Source organism: Rhinoderma darwinii, unplaced genomic scaffold (genome assembly GCF_050947455.1).
Source record: "Rhinoderma darwinii isolate aRhiDar2 unplaced genomic scaffold, aRhiDar2.hap1 Scaffold_447, whole genome shotgun sequence".
Classification (NCBI taxonomy): Eukaryota; Metazoa; Chordata; class Amphibia; order Anura; family Rhinodermatidae; genus Rhinoderma; species Rhinoderma darwinii.
Genome location: NW_027463914.1, coordinates 173,823 through 185,312, shown reverse-complemented (window position 1 = coordinate 185,312; position 11,490 = coordinate 173,823). Strand labels below are relative to the sequence as shown.

At 45.1% G+C, this 11,490-nt stretch overlaps 2 non-coding genes across 2 annotated transcripts; both read left to right on the top strand.

The window, feature by feature from the left end:
* On the top strand, window positions 1–192 carry LOC142716095 (U2 spliceosomal RNA). Its single transcript, XR_012871386.1, has one exon. It is a non-coding gene; the product is annotated as a U2 spliceosomal RNA (small nuclear RNA).
* A 6,191-nt stretch (window positions 193–6,383) lies between these two features.
* Window positions 6,384–6,568, top strand: LOC142716112 (U2 spliceosomal RNA). Its single transcript, XR_012871393.1, has one exon. It is a non-coding gene; the product is annotated as a U2 spliceosomal RNA (small nuclear RNA).
* The last annotated feature ends 4,922 nt before the right edge of the window (window positions 6,569–11,490 follow it).

The window sequence follows — 11,490 nt, the reverse complement described above, 5'->3', positions numbered from 1 at the left end:
ATATTATTTTTGCCAATAAAAAACTTTGTTGAAACCTTATCTGTTCTTATCAGTTTAATATCTGATACGTCCCCTATCTGGGGACCATATATTAAATGGATTTTTAGAACAGGGAGATGGAAATAGAGCTTGCTCTGTCCACTCCACGCATTGACCTGGTATTGCAGTATTTCCAGGACCGGTGCACCCTTTCCTTATGTGTTGACTAAAATCAGATTCCAAAAGTGTTTTTTGTGTTTGCCATTGTTTCTGTCTTTCTGAAGGGATCTCCCCTTTTAATCCCATTATTTCAACACCTGTTGGACAATGCATGAGTGATAATGAGCTAATTGATTAAATGCAATTAATGAATACATTGCCACCTCTTGTTTTGTGTCGTCTGTTTGTCTGTGTTTCCGGCATTTCACATTGGAACAGCTCATTCACCTTCCTTGTCTTCTCTCCGCCCTCCCTTTTAGGTAAGTTAAAGAGCTGCACCTGAGCCAGCCACTGATTGATGCAGCACCACAGTCAAATAGTGAAGTGGAGTAGGGGAACAGCAAACAGCCATTAAAGCCGCCCGCCCGCCCGCCCGCCCGCCACAATGGACCTACCTGTGTACACTAGATGGATGTGATGGAATGTACTGTCGTCCCTACATTTCAAGAAGGAGTAAGAATTGCAGTTGCAACAAAGCCTTGCTTGCCTACAAAGAGAGCAGCAATTTGGATTTGTTACTATGTTACCTAGAAGAATAACAAACTGTGCAAGGATGGAGGTTGTAGGAGCAAGGAGAAGTTGTCTGTAAAGTTGGTGGATGCTTATTTTCCATTTTGCAGTCCCTTGTCTCCCTCTTGTGGCCTCCTGGAGGCAACTAGCTGTGCAAAAAAAGACAGCCTGGCGGCCGGCTGTTGCAGTGTTGCCCTCTCAGGCAACACTGAGTGACTGACTGAGCCGCACCGTCTTATATAAAGTTCAGACGGAACTTTGCACGTGTTATAGTGGAGCCCTGAGGAGCCAGAGCCAGCTTTCTGACATCATAATGGGGCCTCAGAGATAAAAGCCTGGGCCCAGGCAGTGTTGGTCAGTGCTGCTCAGCAGGCAGCACTGGACTGGACTGGATTACAGCTGATACAAGGTGTGAAGGAACAAGGGGTGGCTGTGGGCATGCACTTGCTGCCGCTGCCAGTGTTTATCTGCATGGCAGCAGGGCATTTGGGCGTTGCCAGGAAGGCGTTTTTATGTAGATTCCTCCTCTTTCAGCACTGCATTGTGGTGCAAGCAAAAGAAGCAAATCCTGTCTGGCTTCCTCTCCGGCCTCTATTCACCTCCCGTGTAGCTGTGAGTGTGTGAGCCTGCAGGGCCCCATGGAATTGCCTAGAAGTAGGCTGAATCGCTGCAAGGGCTGAACAGCAGTATCGGGCAGGCTCGGGCAACGCGCGGCCCGTTCGGGTTATCGCTTCTCGGCCTTTTGGCTAAGCTCAAGTGGCTAACCAGAGGCGTCCAGTGCTGAACTCTCGGCCCTGCAGCATCGCCCTTTGGGGCTTAAGCTGCTTGTTGCTATAGGGAGACAGCCAGTGGCAGGAAGGCGATCGACAATGGGCGTAATTGTGCGCCATGCTAAGGCCGGGGAAACCCGGGTCAAATATGGAGTTCGTATTGAAGTGGATGCTGGATTGGAGAAAACCCTGGATATGCGATATTTGGTACGCAATGTCATTTTCGGAATTTTGAAGGTGGAACGGACGAAGATTCTCTGTCTGCAGGAGCACAAGGTTGGTCATTATACTTTGATCTTGACGGATTTACCTGCTTGCCATAATCTGCATTTCAACTTGATGGAAAATGTTAATAACCCTGAGCTTGCTGGACTCTCTTTTGTTTTACTCTATGATGAAGGAGAAGTCTTCTTGGTGGTTTTTTTGTATAATGCACATGTACCACTGCAGGATATTGTGGCCTTTTTGTCCAGGCATTGTGCATATGTCAAGTATGAAAACAAAATCTTGAATTCTGAACTGCTATGGACCGGGAAATACAAATTTCGTGTCCGTTTTCGCCAAAGCATTGAGGAACCAGGAGGTTTTCATTTCCCTCCTTCAAATTTCTCCATTGGAAGAGATAGGGGATATTTGTTCTTTCCCAGGTGTCCACCATTTTGTAGAAACTGCAAGGTTTTTGGCCATACAAAAGAAGGGTGTCAGAAAACGGGCAGGTGCTCCAAGTGCAATCAGGAGGGGCATGCAGCAAAGGAATGTGTTAATCGCATTGTCTGTAACCTGTGTGAGGTGGAAGGTCACGCCTTCAAAGACTGCCCTCTGCGAAAAAAATCATATGCAGATGCAGCCAGAATCAGAGTGTCTGAGATGCCTGGGATGGCGGGGCTGATGGGATATGCAAATGAGGCAACTATTGTCCATCATGCCTCTGGAGTTGCAACTTTAGCAGAAGTACAAGTGGAGGAAGGGGCAGGTATGGAGGCAGCCCCTGTCGAGGAAGATCTCCCTCACCCAACTGATGTCCAGACTGGGCTGCAGGGTGAGGGTGAAATTGAGGATGATGTGCCTGTGAATCCCGATGTCTCTTGGTGTCTGGATGAGGTGTTCCCAGAGGAATTTGGAGAGCAAGGGGACTTCACTACAGTTACCAGACCTGCTGATGAGATTCTGGACATGGGAGCCAAGAGGGCCAGGTTGACTGCGTCACCTCCGGTTACCCCTGGAAGAGATGCTGAATATCCTTCATCCATGATATCTTTGGATCAGCCTTTTCTGGAAGAAGGTCAAGGGACTCATCTCTTCACCTTAAATTGCCCGCCTCCAGAAGGCAAAGGCTGAGATATAAATGGACAGTTTGTGGATATTTGGTTGCTAAAATCAAAGTATGGCCACCAAAACTCTATGTAATGTCGTATCCTTAAATGTGCGACAAATTAAATCTAAGCCCAGGAGGGCTGCAGTCCTTGATTTTTTAAAAAATATAGGAGCTGATATTTATGCTTTGCAGGAATGTGGAATAGCAGAACCTGTGCCTGAGCAGGAGTGGCCACATGGCCAATGTATATGGTCTGGTTCCTCTATGAATAAAAATGATGGTGTAGGAATTTTGCTAGGGAATAGGAATTTAAAGTTAGAGAGCTATACTGTGGTGGAGGTGGGGAGGTGTATTTTGGCAGAGATTAATGTCAGAGGATGGAGGGTACGGGTAATTAATATATATGGAGCAACAAAAAAAGAAGAAAGGTTAGAGCTCCTAGAGAAATTTTCTTTTTTTTTGCCAGGGAGAATTCCCACGATTTGGGTTGGGGACTTTAACTGTGTGACGGAGGGGGGAAAAATGGATGTATCTGGTAAAAAGTTGTACCAAATAATCAAAGATTTTTCTTTTATAGATGCTGCTGAGGTTCATTTGGGAAAGCCACCACCCGACACTTATAGATCTGATAGAGGAGGGGTAACATCAAGGATAGATCGGGTGCTCTTCTCAAAAAATGTGGGGTGTATAAGTTTGCAGCAGCGTGATGTGACCTTTTCTGACCATGTGTGTATGTGTGCAACCTTTGAAGGGGATGCTCGTTTAGTGCGTGGTGCAGGCGTATGGAAGCTAAATGTAAGTTTGTTAGAGGATGAAAGAATTGTGAAGGCTTTTATATATGCTTATAAAGGATGGAAATTGCGGCAGGAATTTTTTGGGAATGTGTTGGAGTGGTGGGACAGGATGAAGAATGAATGTAAAAAATTTTTTAAAAAATGGGGCTATAAAAAAGCAGCTATGCTAAGAAACCAATATAATGAGTTGAATGTTAGAATAGAATGGTTAAGAAAACTTAGCGAGCTAGGGGTGGATGTGAGTGATTTGATGAGGGACGCAAGGAGTGAAAGTAGACGTTTACTAGAGGAAAAAGGGAAAAAAATTATATATACATCAAAAGTGGAAAACTTAGACAAAGACGAAAAATGCACACGATTCTTTTTCAAAAAAATATGTGGTAAAAAGGATGATATGGATGAATTATTGAATGATAGGGGTGAGTGTGTTTCTGGAAAGGATGTGATGAGTGAAGTTGAAGGTTTTTATACCCAGTTGTATGGAGAGAAGTGGTATGATAAGGATTTGATGAATGAGGTTTTGAATGGGTTGGAAAATAAACTTGGAGAGGAAGATCGTGAGTCTTTGTGTGGTGATATTACCATGGATGAAGTGAGAAATGTGGTGATGAGTGCAAATAAAAATAAAACACCTGGGAAGGATGGGATCCCAATTGAATTATATGTGAGGATGTGGGATATAATGGGTGGGGATTTGCTTGAGGTATGTCAGTATATGTGGAAGCATGGTGTGCTGAGCGAATCTATGAAAGAAGGTGTGGTTGTGCTGATATATAAAAAAGGTGAGAAGAAAAATTTGGCAAACTGGAGGCCAATTACTTTGTTGGCTTCTGATTATAAGTGTTTTAGTAAAGTATTGGCCAATAGGATGCGTGAGGTTGTTGGTGAAGTGGTGAATGAAGATCAAGTGTGTGCAGTGCCTGGTAGAAGTATGACTGATAATTTGTTGTTACTAAGGGATATGATTGGGGACTGTATGGATAGAAAGCAGAAATGTATGGTCCTATCTGTGGATTTTGAAAAGGCATTTGATAGGGTGTCGCATGAGTTTATGTTTAGTGTGCTGTGTAAAATGGGTTTTCCAAGAAAGTTTGTGTATGCAGTGAAAGGTTTGTATAGGAACGTAACAAGTGAGTTTCTCGTAAATGGGTTTCTGAGTGGAAAAGTGGGGATAAGGTCAGGTGTCAGGCAGGGTTGCCCTATGTCCCCTGTCCTGTTCATTAGTGCGATTGAAGTATTGTTGTGTATGGTTAGAAGGGAAAAATTTAAGAGGGGGTTATTAATCCCTGGGAGTAATGGGAAATTTGTGAAAGTGTTGGGTTATATGGACGATGTGGTGATTGTTAGTGAAAGAGAGGCGGAGATAAATAGAGCGAGATTGTTGTTGAGTTTGTTTTGTAGTGCGTCTGCGTTTAAAGTGAATTGGGGTAAATGTAGCTTTAAGTGTTTTGGTGACAGGTGTGTGAGAATGGATGGGGTTAATTGTGAGATGGGTGCTATTAAAATATTGGGTGTGCAATTTAATGAGGATCTGAGAGGGACTGAAAGTTGGGATGAATGTGGTATGAGAATAGAACGAAAGCTGAACTTTTGGAGCCTGAGAAGTTTGACACTGACGGGAAAAATTCTGATAGTTAAAGCTGTTATATTACCAATTTTACTTTTTTGTGCAGTTGTTTTCCCTTTTGCTACCCATAAAATTAAGAAGACGGAAAAGATGATTTTTACCTTTTTTGGGGGAGTAGAATGGAAAAATTGAAGAGAGAGTATGTGTATAAGATGTGTGTGAATGGTGGTTTAGATTTCCCAAATGTTGAGCTATTTTTGGGTTTGAATTATATCAAAGTGGTGTCTGTGTTAGTGCAGAGGAATAACAAGACTGGTTTCATGATTAGATACTTGGCTGGTTGGATGTTGTATGGTCTGAATTGGGTACAGAGAGATGCAAGTGTGCCTGTGGCTTTCAAGTGTCCAGTGTGGTATATGAGGATTGAGGTTTTTGTGAGGAAAAATGACTTGCTTGCTGTGCCAATGAGTGAGTTTAAAAATAAGAATGCGGTGATGAAGAGAATACGTGCGAAGGAAATTCCATGTGAAATTGCAGGTTTGAGGTCTAATGAAGTGCAGAGTGTATGGAGTAAATTGAAGGTGAGTGGTATGTCAAACAGACAGCGTGATATTGTATGGATGTCGCTGCATAATATCCTACCTGTTAGGCAAGTGCAGAAAAGAAGGGATCTTATTAGGTCTGAGGTTTGCCCGAGGGATGGATGTGGAGCAAGTGAGAGTGTGAGACATATGTTGTGGGATTGTGACTATTCGTATGAAGTATGGAAAGGGGTGGGTGGTTTGTGTAAAGAACTGGCGGGGGTAAAATTCGTTAATTGGAAAGTAGCGATGTTTGGAATGGGTGCAAGTAGTCGTATGAAAGATAGAATTATGTGGTTAATTATGGCATGTGTGATGGAAAGTTTGTGGGATGTGAGAAACTTGTTAGTGTTTAAAAGGAAATTAGTGCCTGAAAATGAGTGTATTAGGATGATTTTGTCTAGACTTTACGTCATGTATTTGTGGGATAGACAGCATGGTGGTGGCTTAGATTCAGAGGGGATATGGAAGTTCAAAAAATGGAAATTCCTGATACGATGTAGGTAATATTGTTCTGTTTTTTTTTGTGATTGTTTATGTGAATTGATTATGAATAAAGAACAAACCAGAATGATGCTAAGTTTGAAGCAACGTGGTTTTGATTTTCAAGTTTTGAGAAACATTATAAGTTGCTTATAACTAACTGAAATGGTTTTAAAAAAAAAAAAAAAAAAAAAAAATCTGTTCTTATCAGTTTAATATCTGATACGTCCCCTATCTGGGGACCATATATTAAATGGATTTTAAGAACAGGGAGATGGAAATAGAGCTTGCTCTGTCCACTCCACGCATTGACCTGGTATTGCAGTATTTCCAGGACCGGTGCACCCTTTCCTTATGTGTTGACTAAAATCAGATTCCAAAAGTGTTTTTTGTGTTTGCCATTGTTTCTGTCTTTCTGAAGGGATCTCCCCTTTTAATCCCATTATTTCAACACCTGTTGGACAATGCATGAGTGATAATGAGCTAATTGATTAAATGCAATTAATGAATACATTGCCACCTCTTGTTTTGTGTCGTCTGTGTGTCTGTGTTTCCGGCATTTCACATTGGAACAGCTCATTCACCTTCCTTGTCTTCTCTCCGCCCTCCCTTTTAGGTAAGTTAAAGAGCTGCACCTGAGCCAGCCACTGATTGATGCAGCACCACAGTCAAATAGTGGAGTGGAGTAGGGGAACAGCAAACAGCCATTAAAGCCGCCCGCCCGCCCGCCACAATGGACCTACCTGTGTACACTAGATGGATGTGATGGAATGTACTGTCGTCCCTACATTTCAAGAAGGAGTAAGAATTGCAGTTGCAACAAAGCCTTGCTTGCCTACAAAGAGAGCAGCAATTTGGATTTGTTACTATGTTACCTAGAAGAATAACAAACTGTGCAAGGATGGAGGTTGTAGGAGCAAGGAGAAGTTGTCTGTAAAGTTGGTGGATGCTTATTTTCCATTTTGCAGTCCCTTGTCTCCCTCTTGTGGCCTCCTGGAGGCAACTAGCTGTGCAAAAAAAGACAGCCTGGCGGCCGGCTGTTGCAGTGTTGCCCTCTCAGGCAACACTGAGTGAGTGACTGAGCCGCACCGTCTTATATAAAGTTCAGACGGAACTTTGCACGTGTCATAGTGGAGCCCTGAGGAGCCAGAGCCAGCTTTCTGACATCATAATGGGGCCTCAGAGATAAAAGCCTGGGCCCAGGCAGTGTTGGTCAGTGCTGCTCAGCAGGCAGCACTGGACTGGACTGGATTACAGCTGATACAAGGTGTGAAGGAACAAGGGGTGGCTGTGGGCATGCACTGGCTGCCGCTGCCAGTGTTTATCTGCATGGCAGCAGGGCATTTGGGCATTGCCAGGAAGGCGTTTTTATGTAGATTCCTCCTCTTTCAGCACTGCATTGTGGTGCAAGCAAAAGAAGCAAATCCTGTCTGGCTTCCTCTCCGGCCTTTATTCACCTCCCGTGTAGCTGTGAGTGTGTGAGCCTGCAGGGCCCCATAAAATTGCCTAGAAGTAGGCTGAATCGCTGCAAGGGCTGAACAGCAGTATCGGGCAGGCTCGGGCAACGCGCGGCCCGTTCGGGTTATCGCTTCTCGGCCTTTTGGCAAGATCAGGTGTAGTATTTCTGCATCTGGTTTTGTTGGGAGGTGTCCGGGGTACCCTGCTCCTTGGCCTTGGGGGATCGTCTCTTTTCACAGAGAGACTTCACCCCCTTGCTGCTATTTGGGGAGTGGGCTTAGCCCCCGGACAACGAGTTGCGATCGCGCCTTACCCAAAAGGTCAACCGACCTTGAGGCGTTTTCCTAAGAGCGTTCCGAGGGCGTTTATCGGGCTTCGTAGGTGTCTGGGGTACCCTAATCCTTGGCCTTGGGGGAGGGTTCCACTTAATTGTGGAATCTGAGCCCTTGCTGCTATAAGGGACAGGCTTAGCCCCCAGGCACTGAAAATGCCATTCACATTTGGTTTCGCATCCGGGGACACCCGGTTGCGCCAGTCCGTCCGCATTGAGGTGGAAGAAGGCCATCGTCAGCGGAAGAACCTTCGCTTCATTGTGGAGGTGATTCTGCTGGACTTCCTGGGGCTCAAGCGGGCGGACATCCTGTGTCTCAATGACCAGGAAAGCCGCGGTCGGTACACCATCTCCTTTACGGCCGCGGCATGCTGCGAGAATATGCACAAGAGACTATCTGATGCGGACCAGAGTGAGGAGCGGCTAAATGGACTGAACTTTTTATTCCTCTACGGGGAGGAAGAAGTCCCGCTCGTGATGTGCATGTTCAGTCCATTTGTCTCAGAGTGTGACATTGAAACCTTCCTCAGTCGTTACTGCAGGGAGGTCCGCTTCTCACACAAAATCTTGAACACCCAGAGCTTCTGGAATGGCAAAAGGAAATATTGGGTGAAGTTCCGCCAGGATCCCAATGGCATTGGAGGCTTACATCACCCACCCCAGAACTTTGCCATTGGGAAGAATCGAGGATTCTTATTTTACCCCCAGATGCCAATAGCCTGCCGGAACTGCTTGAGATATGGCCACACCAGAGAACATTGTGACCGGCCCCATGTGGTGCAGTGTAATAGGTGTGGCCAGGTTGGACACGTGGCGGCAAAATGCAGTTCCGAGGTGTTGTGCAATCTGTGCGGCATGACTGGGCATGCTTTTAAAGACTGCCCCCGCAGAGCGAAATCTGGGCCACCCAGACCAGGGCCAGAGCGGCAGTTTGCAACATGTGCAGACGCTGCTGGTAATGCCCCAAAACGAGCATTGACGACTGAGGGGTCCAGGCCAAAGTCCTTCACAGCTCCATCGGGGGGCCCACCGATGTCAGCCTCGAGGGACGGCCATAGGGATTCCACCGGGTCCAGGCAGAGCAGGAGGAATTCTGACTCTGCTGGACATAAGTTGACCGGCACCTCTGCAAACAGGTCCTCTGCTCCGCCTGCAGTGGACCCTGTTGAGGCAGTGGTTAGCGACAGGCGTCGTGGCTCCGTAGGTTCTGCAGTAGGACCTGACGCCTGTCCCAAGAGTGTGGGCATGGAGCGGAGACACTCTGTGTCAGACGAGGGCTCCATTAAGAAAACCCTAAAATATGCTGGATTGGAGCCTCGTTTTGACCATTTCCGGTCAACGGGGGGGTCGGAGCAAAGTTCCTCCACTGCGGTTGTGGAGGGGCTTGCGATGAAGGCTCCCCGTAAGCAGGCAAAGGTTGCCAAGAGTGATGGGACCACACAGGCCCCTGTGCAGCTGCCTAGGAAGGACATCAGCGATATCTTCAGCCAGGGGCCAGAGATGGGTGAGAGCGACTTCGAGGAGATGGATAGGAGCCATTCTGCAAAGAGACAGCGAGAGGAAGAGGAGTCCGGAGTTCGGAGGAAAGCTGCCTATCGGAGTTCGGATGAGAGCAGTGTGGGGGTTGGAGCCGCCCACGTATCTGGCTCTGACCCTACCAACATCCAAGATTTATTGACCCCTCAAAAAGGGGGTCCAGACTCGCAGCTGATCTCCGAGTACGACTCTTCTGGTTCGGACCCTGACCTCAACTAAGACTATGTTGGTTCCTATCAAAGTCGCCTCACTAAATGTGAGGTCCCTAAAGAGCCCTGTCCGCAGGACTGCTTTATTTTCATTTTTAGAGACTGTGGACTTTGACCTTTGCCTGCTTCAAGAATGTGGAATCCCTAATGACTTGGAATATCAAGATTTAAAGATGGACTGGAAACTAGGCCCCTCAGTCTGGTCTGGTGGAAATGACTGTCGCTCTGCGGGGGTTGGATTGCTCTGCCGAGGTCGTTTTATCTCCATCCAAACAGTGACTGAAATCATGCCCGGCAGAGCTATTTTAATACATTTGCTTTTTAATGGAATTTTAATTTGTGTTTTAAACGTTTATGCCCCTCCTACCAAACAGGAGAGGGCAGAACTATTAGAGATTTTACCATTGTTTTGTGTTGGGTCTACCCCCCTGCTGGTGGGTGGTGATTTTAACTGTGTGCGAGATGGAGAACACCGGCAGGGTGGGGATTTTAATCGAAAAATTGACCGTACTTCTTACCTGCTCAAGAATTTTATTGGTGATTTTAAATTGAAAGATTGCTGGAGGGAACTCTTGCCTGCGGACCCAGGCCCCACCTGGTCCAATGGAAGAGTGAGCTCCAGAATTGATTTTATTTTCACTTCTAATAGTTTTATTCCCAAAAAATGTTTGCTTTTAACAAATATTTTATCTGATCACAAGCTCCTTTCAGTGCACCTGGAGCTAGAGGGAGAGCAAAAAGCTTGTAGGGGTCCCTGGAGACTAAACACCACACTCCTGGAGGACCCCATCATTAAAGAGGAGTTTGTGCGGACCTACCAGTGTTGGCAGTCCCATAGAGCGCCCAGTCAGCCTATGCTACACTGGTGGGAGGGCATTAAACCCAAAATCAGAGCTTTTTTTATTCGAGCAGGTAAGAAGAAAGCAAAAGAGAAAAAACAATGGTTTTATGTTCTCAATAAACGTTTACATGTACTTTTTAAATTGAAGGAGATTGGTATGGATGTTGATGATGATATCTTAAATCTTAAAGCTGAAATAAAACATGCCATAGAAGAGAAAGGGAAACAAATAATTTTTAATTCACATGTAAAGCACCTCGAGGATGGCGAGAAGTGTTCCCGGTTCTTCTTCAAAAAGGTAATGGATAAACGAGATGTCATTTTAAACCTTGAAGGAGAAACCACTATGGTCGGCATTTTAAATTCTGCTTTTAATTTCTACCAATCTCTTTTTAACAAGAAAAATATTGATCCTTCCTTTTTAGAACATGTTCTTAATTCCCTTGATGCCAAGCTAGATATTTTAGACCAGGAAGTTTTATCCCGTAATATTACCTTGGAGGAACTTTTATTTGCTTTTAAAAGTTTTTCTAATGGGAAAGCTCCTGGGGAAGATGGTCTGCCCATCGAATTTTATCATGCTTTTTGGGAAATTTTAAAGAATGACATGTTTTTATTGTATAAGGAAGTTTTTATTACTGAAGAGCTGCCCCCTTCCTGGAGGAGGGGGATTGTGTCCTTAATTTTTAAAAAAGGTGAGAGGGACCAGTTAAAAAACTGGCGTCCTATTACTCTTTTAAACGTTGATTGTAAAATTTTAGCTAAACTAATAACAATCCGTTTTAAACCTTTTATTCATAAATTAATCCATCCAAACCAGGTATGTGGGGTACCTGGGAGGTCAATTACTGAGTCCCTGAATATTTTACGTGACATCATTTGGTATTTTAAAGAAAG